The sequence below is a fragment of the Rhinatrema bivittatum genome, chromosome 2 (genome assembly GCF_901001135.1).
Source record: "Rhinatrema bivittatum chromosome 2, aRhiBiv1.1, whole genome shotgun sequence".
Lineage (NCBI taxonomy): Eukaryota > Metazoa > Chordata > Amphibia > Gymnophiona > Rhinatrematidae > Rhinatrema > Rhinatrema bivittatum.
This window is the reverse complement of record NC_042616.1, coordinates 732,109,272-732,124,508: the sequence shown is the minus strand read 5'-3', so window position 1 is coordinate 732,124,508 and position 15,237 is coordinate 732,109,272. Positions and strand designations below refer to the sequence as shown.

The 15,237-nt window shown below is 42.3% G+C and overlaps 1 protein-coding gene and 1 long non-coding RNA gene across 4 annotated transcripts in view; one reads left to right on the top strand and one right to left on the bottom strand.

Annotated features, from left to right (window-relative positions):
• OXR1 (oxidation resistance 1) overlaps positions 1–15,237 on the bottom strand; it is a 1,217,970-nt gene that overhangs the window by 580,992 nt on the left and 621,741 nt on the right. The gene's annotated exons all lie outside the window — the stretch shown is intronic.
• The window catches only part of LOC115085627, a 242,542-nt gene that overhangs the window by 32,551 nt on the left and 194,754 nt on the right, over positions 1–15,237 (top strand). The gene's annotated exons all lie outside the window — the stretch shown is intronic.

The window sequence follows — 15,237 nt, the reverse complement described above, 5'->3', positions numbered from 1 at the left end:
ACAATTTTATACCAATAATTAGATCTTCATCACTGGGCAGTCTTGGTCACAATCACAAAAGTGCCCACCCCGGAAAGGAACCATTGCCACTGTCTAGATTTTTAAGGTAGTCATTATCATTTCAGCAGAAAACTATTGCCTGCATAATAACTATCAGGCACTAATCAGTGAGAGACTACAGAGTAGATGATGTAACAGGACCAGTCAACAGAATTCCTCATCACTCTGACAGCAGGTCTTGCAGCATTTGAGTCCAAATTCCATGAAGACTCCAGGAATCAGTCCCTTTACTAGAACATGGCAACTACACCTGCAAGGAAGGACTGGGCAGAGTGTAGGGAGACAGAATGAAAGAGGCTAGGCAGAATGTGAGTTCTGAGGAGATAAAGGGACAGAGAAACTAATCAGTGTTCACAGAGAATGCTGGGCAGTGTGTGCGGGGGGGGGGGGGGGGGGAGACAGACTGGGCAGAGTGTGGAAAGGCAAAGAGCAAAAGGGAAGTTAGGCAGAGCGGAGGATGGAGAAGACAGAGGAACAGAGAGGCTGGATAGAGTGTGGGGAGAAATAGACAAACTGGTGGAGATATGGTGGGAGAGAGACAGAGTTGGCCCTTTGGTGGTGGGGGGAGGCGGGGGACAATTTCTGCTCTCTTCAAAGGGCTTTTACTGTTGTGTGTTCTGGTTTTGTGGCTATTCATGCATAAGACAGGCCACCCCTGGCCTAGCCTGGAGCTTTATTGTGACTGATTATTTTCTCAAATAAGAGTGTTTTCTGGGCTGGCAGTTCTACTGCTGTGACAATAGACATTAAAGATGTTTCTCTTATGGAATACCTTATTACTATTACATTATACGAGTTATATCAGTATTACAGGCTCACTGTCATGTGGAATGCATGATAAACCACATAGTTTACAACCAACACTCAAAGAGTGTGTATGGGTAGGGCGTAATACTAAATATCTGCCCTGGGCACAGGAAAAGCTGGTCCTGGCTCTGCCTGCACAGAATGGCAGTTGCTACCCTTAACGGAACATATTGGGGGGGGGGGGGGGGGGGATGTGTAACCAACTCGGAGTGGCAGTTACTAAGCTTAACAGAACATATAGCCTACGATTGAGTTCTATTCTCAAATCGCTCCTCCAGGTCTATGCCATATAATACCTCTTGCTCGACATCTAAACAATTAATTTTCCAATCCCTCCTATCTATTTTGCAGATACCTTATTCATAATTGATTTTAATCGCCTGTATATAACATTTCTATTACTACTGTTGTTTTTAATGTTATTTGTTATTAGTATTTATTCAATTTTCTCCAAGTTCATGTTCCTGTTCCATGTAAGACACACATGTTAAGTCACCCCAATGTTATATGTAAACCGAAATGATTAGCAACATTGTTGCTAGAACTTCGGTATATAAAAAAAATGTTAAATAAAATAAATAAAATATAGGGGGTAACCTGCATGTCATGGCAGTTGCTACTTTTAACAGAATGCATGAGGGTATGCTGCATGATACAGCAGTTACTACCATAAGACACTTGCTGGCCAGGCTGGATGGACTATTTGGTTTTTATCTGCCATCATTGCTATGTTATGTTGAGATTGAATGATGGAGAATACAGGGTTTGGAATTCACTCCAAGGAAAGAGGGATTATTGGTGCAGTGCCTCAGGGATTCGTGCTGGTTCTGGTCAATATTTTTCATAACTTGATATTGCAGAGGGATTAGTAGGAAAGGTTTGTCTTTTCACAAATGGTCTTAAGATAAACAACAGAATGGAGACTGCTGATAGATCATTCCTCATTTTCTCTGTTCTAAGAAGGGTAGAAAAGCTAAGATTCAATGCAAAAAATGCAGTCATTCATTTGAGATAAAGACATTAAAAGTAGTATGCAACAGGGGCTGAGATACAAGCAAGTTTGCTTACCGTAAACGGTGTTTCCATAGATAGCAGGATGAATTAGCCATGCTGTCATGGGAACTGTCAATCAGGCCCAGGAGGCGGAGATTGTCAAAGCAGAGATTAGACTTTAGCTCTCTGCGGCTGTGCGTGTGTTCCCGCGCAGGAAAGTAACAGATTCTCCTCAGTCTGTGATTAAGCTGTAGTGTAGTTGAAGAGACGGTGACTGCCAGGGAGGAGGGTGGGTCAGCATGACTAATTTATCCTGCTATCTACGGAAACACCATTTTCGGTAAGCAAACTTGCTTTTTCCCATCGATAGCAGGGCTGAATTAGCCATGCTGTCATGGGAATCCGAAGCTCCCGATCATGTTGTTTATGGTATGTATGTTTGTACGTGATCCTGAAAGGTGTGGCATTCACCGTGTACAAGAGGATAGAGATTGCAGGATTGCGTGCCCTATCTTCGCATCAGTGGCTGCTTGTTGATCAAGGCAGTAGTGCGATGTGAAGGTATGGAGCGATGACCATGTAGCTGCCTTACAAATGTCTATGGGTTGTACATGTTTAAGGTGTGCCAAGGAGGCCGCCACTGCTCTAACTTAATGAGCTTTAGGAACAGAATGTAGCTGTAGGTTCTGTTTGTTGTAGCAGAACTTGATGCACTGTGCTATCCAGCTGGAGATGGTGTGTTTAGCCACCGGTAGTCCAGGCGCCTTTGGGTCGAAAGAGACAAAGAGTTGAGAAACACGGGAGTCCAAGTTTGTTCTTTGTTTGTAGTATGCTAACGCTCTTTTGCAGTCTAGCGTATGCAGTCATTTTTCCCTGTCATTTGCATGAGATTTAGGGAAAAAGATGGGTAATTCTATGGTCTGGTTGAGATGAAATTGAGAAACCACTTTTGGTAGGAAGGACAGGTGAGTTCGGAGAACCACCTTTTGGTGATGAAACTGTAAATACGGAGAGTAATGGACCAAGGCTTGTAATTCACTGACTCGTCGTGCTGATGTTACTGCAACTAGTAACACCACCTTCCATGTGAGGTATTTAATATGTGATGAGTCCATGGGCTCAAACGGGGAAAGCATAAGCTGTTCAAGAACTATGTTAAGGTTCCATGAAACTGGAGGTTTGGAGATCGGAGGGCGAAGGTGAGTTAACCCCTTGATGAAACATGTTAGTAAGGGGTGATTAGATATAGGAATATTGTTAACTGTTCTATGATATGCCCCTATGGCACTGAGATGAACTCTAATGGATGAGGTTGCAAACCCAGCTGTGTACAGTGTATGTAGATAATCCATGAGTAACTCAGGTGAACAGTCTAATGGTGGTACACCATTAGAAGTGCACCAGGTGGAGTATCCTTTCCATTTATAACTATAGTTTTTCCTTATTGAGAGTTTCCTGGATTCTAACAAAATGGATTGTGCCGAAGTGGAAACTCCCTGTTCTGTTAAAAGGAGCCTCTCAATCTCCACACTGTCAAATGGAGAGATGCGTGTAGTGGGTGTAGAAGTGTTCCTTGATCTTGGAAGAGAAGATCTGGGTGATTCGGTAATTGGATGGGGTCCGTGATGGACAGTCGGAGAAGGAAACTGTACCACGGTTGTCTTGGCCAGGCTGGAGCTATCAGTATCAGTTGAGCCTTGTCTGTTATGCACTTTTGAATTGTTCTTGTTATTAGTGGTATGGGAAGAAAGGCATACAGGAAGCCTGTCGTCCAGGGAATGAGGAAGGCATCCTGGGCGATTCTGAACTGACTTGGTCGTATGGAGCAGAATCTTGGGACCTGAGCGTTGATCTCTGTTGCAAATAGATCTATCGCTGGCATCCCCCATTGCCTGAAGATGCCTTGGGCAATCTCCGAATTGAGTGTCTATTCGTGAGGGTGAAAGATGCGATTGAGCCTGTCCACTCTTGTATTTGCTACTCCTGGTAGATAAGTTGCTTGCAGATGTATGCAATGTTGGTGAGCATGTTTGAAGATTGTCAGGGTCTCCTTGCAAAAAGGTCATGAACCAGACCCTCCTTGCTTGTTGATATAAAACATTGCCACTTGATTGTCTGTGTAGATCATGACCCTGCGGCCCTTTAAGTGATCTTGAAACACTTGTAGCGCATTTCGAATTGCTCTGAGCTCTAATAAATTTAACTGCAGGTTTTTCTCGTAGATTGTCCATAACCCTTGTGTTTCGTAAGTTTCGAGATGTGCTCCTCATCCCTTGCGAAACGCATCTGTGGTTAATACTGTGTTGTGAGGTGGAGGACTAAATACTGCTCCTTTGGACAGGGTGGAGTGTAGGAGCCACCATGTTAGGTCCTGTTTCATCTCGGAAGTCAACGATAGCTTCTGTGTCAATGGTGGTGAATGTTGTTTCCACTGACGTTTTAGTCCCCATTGCAGGCGTCTCATGTGTAGCCTGGTGTCGGGCACTGTGAAGACAGCCACTGCCATGTGGCCGAGGACCACCAGAATTTGTCTTGCTGATGGCCTTTGAGTGTTGTTCAAGGAGTAGAGAAGTTGACATATTTGTATTATTCTTTCTGTTGGGAGATATGCCCGGTTGCAAACAGTGTCCAGGCCTGCCCCTATAAACTGTAGGCATTGTGTTGGTTGGAGATGTGATTTCTGAAAATTGATCACTAGCCCCAATTCCTGTAAGCACTGTATCACCCATCGGAGGTGATCGAGTAAGATGTCTGGGGTCGATGCTATTATTAGCCAATCGTCCAGATATGGAAATATGGTCATACCCTGTTGTCTGAGATGAGCCACCACCATGCATTTGGTGAAAACCCTGGGTGCAGCCGATAGTCCAAAAGGAAGAACCTTGTATTGGTAATGTTGATGGCTGTAGCGAAAGCATAGGTAATGCCAAGAGGATGGATGGATTGGAATATGTGTGTTTGCATCCTTCAGATCGATGGAACACATCCAGTCGTTGGGTTGAATCAAAGGTAAGATCGATTTCAACGATACCATCTTGAATTTCTCTTTGGTCAGGAATTTGTTCAATTCCCGTAGATCCAATATGGGGTGAAGTCCACCCAACTTTTTGGGTATGAGGAAGTATGGGGAATAAAACCCTGTTTTTTGGGTTTTCGGGAAAATTCATCGAATGGCCTGCTGTTTGCAAAGCATTCTCGTCCCCCAGTTGTGGTTGGAAGCTTTGACTCTTTAGAGTGGAAAAGTGAGGTAGTATGGGTTTTGTGGTAAATTGGAGTTGGTACCCGTGTCGTACTATCTCTAAAACCCATTGATCGGTTGTTATTTTCTCCCAGGCTGCCAGGGAAGAATGAATTCTGCCCGGTGGTGCTTGATATAGTGATGGTGGCTGGGTTATTAAAAAGACGGCGTTGATTTCACTGCAGCAGCTGGTTGTTGTGTCTGCTGTCTTTGGTTACGTGGCTTACCCCTACGTTGAGTTGGGTTGTTTTGTTGTGGTGGAGGATGCTGGTAAGATGGATATGTCTGTGTACGAAAGGATTGATAAGACCTGTAAGGCCTATGGTTATAGGATTGTCTATGTGTAGATCCCATATAACGAAGCGTGGTTGAGTAGTGAGATTGTGACGTTAAGGATTGGACCGCTAAAGCTTCCTCCTTTAGTTTTCCAACTGTTTCTTGAAACTGTTCCCCAAACAGGTTGTCTCTTGTACATGGGAGGTTCGTCAGCTTCTCGTACAAATCTTCTCGTATCGTACTAGATCGTAACCATGCCATCCTACAAGTTGCAATGGCTGTCGCAGACACCCTAGAAGATGTTTCAAATGCCTCATAGATCGACCGCAGAAGGTGTCGAACACTCCTCCATGTCATGAAGAGGCGGTGGTATCTGATCTGCCATCGAGAAAAGTATACCTTTCATGGCTTGTATGCACTAATATAGATATTGTACCATATAGAATTGATGGTGCATAATGCGGGCATTCAACTTTGAGTTGTGATACATCTTCCTGCCAAAGTCATCTAAACACCGGTTGTCTTTGCACGGTGGATAAGAGGCATGCGACTTTGCTTTTTTGAATCTTTGCATTCCCGACTCTACCACAATTGAAGCATGTGGTAGTTGTGGGATAGAGTAAGGCGATGTTTTCCGCATATGGAATTTTATATCCATTTTCTTGGAAACCGCTGATAGAGAATAAGGCATTTCCCACGACTTCTTTAAGACAGTGTGTAATAATTCGTGTGGTGGGAGAGATGTTGGTTCTCCCGGAGCATCAAAAATCTTTAGAAGACCAAAGGTTTCTGACCTAGGGTCTGTCTCTTTTTGGACCTCTAGATGTAGTATTGTGCCCAATTTTTCTAAAAATTTTGGGTATGTCAGGTCCTCTGGAGGAGAATTTGGTTCCTGTGGTTGTTCCTGTGGATCCAATAAGAATCCAGTAGATGACAATGGGGATGTTTGTGGTGACAGAGAATCTATAGGGGTATCTTGCTGCTAAAATGGTGAAATTGGTCGTTTTGCTATTGGGGATGCTGGAGGCTCTACAGACGGTTCTCTAGAGGTATGTATATTGTGTTCCGGAGAACTCACAGTTTGTTAGACATCTTAAAAGATGATTGAAGAGTTTTGTAAAACCCCACCAATGATTGGGATAATTTAAGAAATGCCTCTTTCGTTTGAGGAGGCATTGTTGAACGACCAGATTGTTTTGGTAATTCACCTGTTTTAGGTGGTACTGTAGGAATTTGAGAGGAAACAGTTGGCACATCATACTTGTTCCTCATCTTGCCCTCTGTGGTTTTAACAGAATTATTTGAGGACATAGATGCAGCAGAGGAAGTGATTTTTATTAATTGTCTATGAGATAAGGAATCTACACTTCATGGGTGAGATGACCTAGAAGTGGAAGGGCTCACTGCCCATGTATTTCTCGTCTTTGTCGGTTTTTGATGTGGGTGATGTGATCGTCTATGGTGATGGTGTGACGATGATCCTGTGTGGGTTCCATCTCCCGACAGTGATCGTCTGATTTGTCTTGACTTCACCTCTGTAGGATTAGAGTCTGAAGAGGTGGAGAGAGGTACATCTGGAGACTGATGTCTTCATTTTACCCCATGTGTTTGTTTGGACTTTGGTAGTCCACTGTGCGTCGATCTGTATGCTGTCGAGTGCAACAATGTCTTCGGTGCCATGTGCGCCGATGTTTGTTGTAAGTTGTGCGCATATACCGACTTGTGCGCATAAGTCATCGACGTTGTGCGCGCCGACAGTGTTGGTGCCGTTGTTTTCGGTGCTGAGCATGCAGAAGTCTCTGGCGTTGTGCGTTCAGACGGCTCCGGCGCCGTACGCGCAGAAGTCTTCGGCACCGTGTGCGCAGACTTCTTCAGCACCGTGCACGCAGATGTCTTTGGCACCTTATGCACATATGTTTTCTGCGCTGTGCATGCCGGTATCTTGTGCGCCGATGTTGATTCGAGCGCAGAAGTGTTATGCGTCAATGGTGATTTGGGCGCTGAAGGTGCTTCAGGCGCATAAGTCCATTGGCGCCAAGTTTTCAGGCGCCATTGTTTCCTGCGCCGATCGCCGAGGCTCTTTCGGTCCTCTTGGATCCGAAGGCCTATGTCAGCTTGGTAAGTCCTTACCTCCAAGCCTGGAGGATTGAGGATCCCACGATGACGCTCTTTTTTGTGACGGAACTGCCGTCAACGAGGGACCCGGTGAAGAATGAGCCTCCGATAGCTCGGAAAAAGTAAAAAGTTCAAACATTTTGTAGGCCCGTTGTTTTTGGGCTCTTGGGGACATCCGAGCACAAAAATCACATTTTTGTAAGTTATGCTCTGGTCCCAGGCATCGGTAACATCGGTCATGGCCATCCGTGGCTGACATTACCTTGCCACAGGCACAGGGTTTAAACCCCGGCTTTTTTGACATTTCAAGAAAATAAGAAAACGCTGAGGAGAAGTCAGCCCTGCGTGTGATCCCGCTTGCGGAAAAAACAGACTGAGGAGAATCTGTTACTTTCCTGCGTGGGAACACACGAACAGCCGCAGAGAGCTAAAGTCTAATCTCTGCTTTGATAAGCTCCGCCTCCCGGGCCTGATTGACAGGATGGCTATTTCAGCCCTGCTATCGACGGGAAAAGATATATTCCAAACAGGAAAGAGATCTCAGCATAATCATATCTTTTGATATTAAAAAGCTATTATGTCCCAGTGTCCTATTTAAAGGACAGCTTCTTAACAAATTTGGGACATAATGGGTTACGGTACAAAAGAATATAAGGGAAAAATTGTAAGAGCCAAATAAATGCTCAGGTGCATAGGTAGAGGCATAGCCATAAGTAAGCGAGGTGTTAATCTCTATTCAGGTCATTAATGAGATGTCACATGGCATATGGTGCTCATTTCTGGAGGCCAGATATCCATAAGAATATCCAGAGAGCAGAAGTAGTTCAAAGAAGAGCTACCAAAATTGTGCCTTAATATGAGACAAGATCTTAAATATATGGTAGAATAGAGAGTTGTGGACATTATAGAGGCATGCAAATACTTCAAAAGGTATAAATAATGGTCATAGTTAGAAGCTGATATTTTTCAGTGGAAAGTTAGTTCTACAGCAAAAATAATTCAAAGGGGTAGACTCAAGAGTAACATTTGAAAATATTACTTCACAGAAACAGTTGTGGATACATGAAACAGCTTCCCAGGGGAAGAGGTGAAAGCAAAATCTAACAGATTTAAAGAAAGCACAGATCCTTACTTGAGAAGAAGTAAAGCAGAAATCTGAGTTCAAGCAGTGTGTATAGTATTGCAACAAGAAGGGAACTGGACAGACTATATTATTTGCTATCATATTTTCCTGTTGCTATGTAATCTCTTAATTTGGGATCTTTGCCTTGAAAAGAATGCAATAAATCTACCAGAAAAGTAAAATGTGATTAATCATGGCCATCCAGACTATGCATATATTTATTTATTTATTTATTTATCTATCTATCTTTATTTATTTATTTATTTATTTATTTACATTAATTTGTCCGTGAACCTTTAATTTATTGAAATACTTTTTCAAGAGAGACTTTTCTATGTGTTTCCTTTTAGTACCTTAGATCAATTTTTTGATACGTGTTGAAAGAAAAAGGAACAAGTTCTCTTGTCCGTTTCTTCCATCATTTTATTTTAGGAAGTGCAAAATATTTCAAGATTGAGGAAGTTCTAATGATGATTCAAAACTAGATGAGACTGTACAGTCATAAACACATCTCCACAAGAGAAGGAGGTTCTTTTAATGATTAGAAAGCTTGCTCAGTATCAAGTTTCATAAAATAAGATAAGCTATCTTATTGACAAAGGGCTCAATTTCCCCATTTTGATCTCAGAAAGCAGCCAGAAGTGAATAGCTATTTCAGATGGCTGACAAAATTAAAATATTTGTTATTCTATTACTACTACTACTACTACTACTACTAATTCTACTTAACCCTTCCACAGTGCTTGTAGGCTTATGCTGTGCTGTACAGATACATAAAAGAGACAGTCCCTGTTCAATTGAGCACACAATCTACTTGAGAAAAACAGACAAGACAAATACAGTTCCAGTAATCACTTAACTATTATAATAAAACATGTTTAACATGAGAGGACAAATATCAGGAAAAAGCCAAACAGAGACTGCACGAGAGACTGAATAGCGGAGAATCAGTGATAATGAGAGTACAATAAAGTATTCTGGGCCTGCCCTGCTGCTAGTCAGAATGTATTAGTTGCCTCACTATTCCATATCAGAATTGCAAAATCCTCACCTAGCACATTATTATTTTTTTTATTGTGAGAATCGCTTGTGTGATGTCTGTCCACTATAGATAGTGTATTCATGGGCATGAGGTAGGTGCAATTGAAGGGCAAGAAGCCAGAAAACACCTACCCACACTGCCACATCTATGTATTTTCTGAAACAATTATTCTCCTCAGCTCATGGGGAAAAGTACTAACATTCACATACACAAACATTTAACATGTTTATTACAGTCACAAAACAAACCACTGTGCTTTAAAAAACTGCAAGGCATGAGAAACTGTAGCATGCAAGTCTAGTGGGTGTTTAAAATAAACAAAAATATTTATTCCCATCTACTCAACTTCTCTATAGCGTTATATTTTTCTCTCACAGCTGCTCTTTTCATGAAAGGACAGAATTCACATGTCACTAGCCATGCACCTTTGCCTTACATACCCCATGCAGTCCTCCATCCTTGCATTGCCGGTAAGGGAACTGGGCATTCAAATGGCAAATGAAATTTAATGTGGACAAGTGCAAAGTGATGTACTCAGGGAGGAGTAACCCAAATTACAGCTACACAATGAAAGGTAGCAAATAGAATGCTAGGGATTATTAGGAAAGAATGGAGAATAAAACAAAGACTATCTTAATGCTTTGGTATCGCTCCATCGTGCAATTTCATCTTGAGTACTATGCGCAGTTCTGGTCATCAAGTCTCAAAAAAGTTATAGCAGAATTAGAAAAGGTACAGAGAAAGGCAACCAAAATGATAAAGGGGATGGAACGAATCCCCTATGAAGAAAGTCTAAATAGGTTAGGAGTCTTCAGCTTGGAGAAGAGATGGCTGAGGGGAGATATGACACTGAGTAAAATGGAATAAATAAACATTAATCAGTTGTTTATTCTTACAAAAATACAAAGTCTAGGGGACACACTGTGAAGTTACTTGGTAATATATTTAAAACTAATAAGAAAAAACATTTTTTTACTCAATGCATAATTAAGCTCTGGAATTCGTTGCCAGAGATGTGGTGAAAGCTATTAGTGTAGGTACGTTTAAAACAGTTTGGACAAGTTCCTGAAGGAAAAGGCCATAAACCATTATTAAGGTAGCATTACAGATATTCACTGCTTATTCTTGGGATAAGCAACTTGGAATCTATCTGGTATCCTGCCAAGTACTTGTGATCTGGATTGGCCACTGTTGGAAACAGGATGCTGGGCTTGATGGACCCCTAGTCTGACCCAGTATGGTAAGTCATATATTCTTATGCCCATTTTAATAGTCACCCTCTGGACTGACTCCAACCAATTTTTATCCTTTTGAAGGTTTGGTCTCCAGAATTGTACACAGTATTCCAAATGAGGAAACCAGGGACCTACACAGGAGCAATATCACCTCCCTTTTTTGGCTATTGCTCTCCTTATGCAGCCAAGCATTTTTATGTTTGTTACCATCAATTTATCCACCTGTTTGGCCATTGGACCTGTATATATGCATTGTTGCAGGTGCATTGTGTTTTTATGTAGACTAATGCATGGCTTAGTACATAGGAACCTCAGTCCACTAATTCTTCTTTTATTGGATGCTTTTCAGATTGACAGAGACTCTACTGCTGGGATATTGGCTGACAGATTGAGTGTAATGGTGCTTGTGTATCTCTGGGAAAAGCCTCAGGGATATGAGGATTCAAAGGACCAGCTGTACATTTATGTCCTGTTTCATCATAGAGTCAAGGGTGTGTGTCAGCATGTGTCTTTTATGTGCTATTTGTCTATTTATGGGATGCTGATGTGTTCTTCTTCCTTATTTGTGTGTGCTATTTGGTTAAGCCTTAATTCAGTGCCTGCTTTCTTCTTCTATGCCTCTCTTCTTTGCCTCTGTATATGAGTATACTGTTTGTTTCTTTTCTGTTCTTTGGCTTGTACCTCTCTTGCATGCAATGCAAAGTCATGTATTGTTTCTCACTTCTTTAAGTGATGTTTGTTATGTTGCTAGTCTTTTCCTTTCTCAGTTACATTGTGAGAGTAATTTTCAAACAGCTCAGATATTGGTAAAGTGTACGTATACATTTTACAGGCAGGGTTTACTGAACATTTTCAATGTGAACTTCTGTGAAGTTTTGCTTTGAAAATACTCAGGGAATTGGATGAGCACACGCACACATTACAGAGCACAAAGTTACACCCTCTTTTCAGAAACTGCTTGCATACTACAGTATTTAAAATTTAAAAAGTATGTGCATAAATACCAACTCTGCTCCCTTACCCTAGAGTACCTCTCTGTAGTTTGTGTCAAAGTACATGTTAAACTGGGTCGTGTGCCTACTTTTCTGTGCACAGAGCCTGAGGATGTTTTAGTACACCCATTTGCATGCATAAAACCTGGTTTTGTGCATGTGTAAGGAGCACTGCATTCCTTTATTAAGAGAGGATCCCCTTAGGCAAAGGTCTGCTAGCTTTACACCATCCCTTAGAGTTTTCCCCAGCTTTGTAGCTGTGTTCCCCATACATATTCTGGGTTCAGCATACTCAATGTGTGTTTGGCTATGATACTGAGTTTGGTAAGACTGGAGCTCTTTGCTGGTGATCCCATTGAGACCCAGAGCCTACAAGTTTGGGATAACAGGGAGAATCCTATTTTTGTGCCCTCACAGACCAGGAGGGGATTTTCCTTTTAGAGAGAAGCAAAGAGGAGAGTTTTTTTTTTTCTTTTAGAGAGTTGGGACAGTTATATTTTTGACTTGGCCAGCCTGGAAGGGAAGCCCACCTTTCTGGAAGGAGCAGGATTGAGATTACATATCTGTCTACCAGTCCAGTAGGCTTGCAGTGCTCAGAAAAAGATTTATTTGGTTGGCGAGGATTGATGTGGTTTTCCTATTTTTGAGGGGAAAAATTGTTTTGCCCTTCACCTTATTTATATATTTACTTAAAAAAATGTGTAGTCCACTAATCAAAAATTTTTAGCAAATAATAAACATAATAATATCAGCAAAATACAAATAACTGACAAAATATCTAAGAGTACAGAACATAAACAAATTAAACGTTCTGAACAATAGGTAAAGCAGCATAGAAAACCACAATAAATCTGCAATGAAACTACAAAACAGAAGGTATATCACTTAGTGCCCAGCCCATGCCAGTTCCTAGCACTTACTGTTCAGGGAAAGCTTGGGGGGAAAGATGGGTTTTGAGTTGCTTTCGAAGATGAAGCAGGTCATTTTCTGATCAGGTTGTCATGTATAATTCGCTCCATAAACTTGGACCTGGTTATATCAAAACTTCTTTTATGAAGAGTGATTAATCATACTTGTTTTGAGAAGGGATATATAATAACAGCTGAGAGGAAGAATGTAGTTGATGGTCTGGAATGTATTGTCGAACAGAAGATTGAAGAATGACATGGTATGAAAGGCTTTAAAGACCATGGTTAGAACTTTAAATTTCACTCACCAGACAACTGGGAGCCAGTATAAGCTTTCAAGGATTGGAGAAATGTAATCGTGAGACAAGGAACCAGAAATCAATCTAGCTGCGGAATTCTGAATTAACTGCAGAGCCCGAAGATGGGAGTTGAGCAGACCTAAAAACAAATTGTTGTAGTAATCGAACGATGATAAGATGAAAGATTGGGTCAAGGTACAAAAGTCATGAATGGCTAGGATGAGCTTGAGAGAACATAGAGCCTAGAGTTTAAAGTAGCCAGAGTGAACCACCGAATTAATGTGTGGACACATACATAGAGGGGAGTTGATTATGACCCCCAGGTTACGAGCACTTAAAAGAATGGAGATGGAAAATCCCTCAAACTGAAAATTTGCAGGGATATCAGACTGAGCCTCCTGAGAAAGAAAACTATTTCACTTTTCCTTAAATTGAGGGCAAGCCTGTTTTCATGAAGCCATCCTTAATCTTTCTCAAGCAAACTGTAACTTTTTGCAGGGTGAGATCAAATGAGGAGATAATAGGAAGAACAAATTGAATATTTGCTGTATATATCTTGAAAAGAATACCCAAACTAGAAAGAACTGTACACAGAGGAGTAAGATAGATATTGAAAAGACTAGGAGAGAGTGAAGATCCCTGAGGAACACTAGTGGTTAGGGAATGCATCTTGGAGGAGGAATTACCAATCACTACATAGTAAGATCAGATAGAAAGGAAGGATGAAAACCAGAAAAGAATGGTAGATGTAATGCCCAACTCCGTAAGATGGTCCAGTAAAAGGTTGTGGTTGCTAATGTCAGAAGCAGAAGATAAATCAAGCAGGACCCAGGGGTTTTGCGAACCAGAATCGAAGCCTATGCAGATGATGTTGAACACAGATACTAGTAGTATTTCGGTACTGTACCAAGGCCTAAAACCAAACTGAGAACTATTGAGGAATATATTGGTATCCCAATATTCCTCTAGTTGATTGTGAACATTTTTTTCCCGTCGATAGCAGGGCTGAATTAGCCATGCTGTCATGGGATCTGTCAATCAGGCCCGGGAGGCGGAGCTTGTCAAAGCAGAGAACAGAGCTTTGCTCTCTGCGGCTGCGCGTGTGTTCCCGCGCAGGAAAGTAACGGAATCTCCTCAGTCTGTTTTTTCCGCGAGCGGGATCGCACGTGGAGCTGATCTCTCCTCAGTTTTAAAAACAGAATTAAATATCAAAATGGGGTTCAAACCCTGTCACTTTTAAAATTAAGATCGGATACGACCGCGATTACAAATGTCTCGGACCGAGTCACAATCGAGACAATTTGTAAGTTCCTCTAATCACAGAGAGCATTATAACAAAGGGCTGACAGGCTTCAGGACATCGCCGGGCCCGCTAACTTCATCGGCTCCACCAGAGAAGGAAACTTTGCCGTCGGATCCTAAGTCCTCCATTCTAGGAGGTAAGGGAAAGGCAAAAGACAAAGGCCAGTGGGTTCTTGAAAATCCCCAGTGCCTAAAGAGCCGCAAAATACCTCATCGGAGGTCAAATCCTCGGCGCCGATGATTTATGCGCCTACGGTACCGTCTGCGCAGACTGACATACCGGCGCCGAAAACGGAGTCTGTGCGCAGCCTACAGCTTCCGGCGCGCATAGCGCAGAGGAAATGTATGGCGCCGGAAGAGCCTGCGCGTACGGCGCCGGAAGAACCTGCGCGCACGGCGCCGAATACAGAGGCTTATGCGCACGGCGCCAACTACAGAGGCTTATGCGCATGGCGCCGACTACAAAGGCTTATGCGCACGGCGCCGACTACAAAAGGCTTATGCGCACGGCGCCGAACATCGGCGCCGATAACCCATGTGCGCGCCACATCAGGAAGATATGCGCATACAACTACAACTGCGCAGAAATCTACTTCCGCGCACAGATATATAAGTGCGCATAAGTTCACAGTCGCGCATACGCGCATATCCGCGCATAAGCATATATACGCGCATAAAGCTAACTTAGCGCATAAACCACAATCAGCGCGTGGAAACCATAATTATTTCACTAGGAAATTAAACACGAGCTTGAAGCGGGAACAATACCCTTCACACAGCTCTTTTCCAGAGACTGGAGTCACAGATACTGGTAAATCATCTGACTATCATAAGTATTCCAGTCACT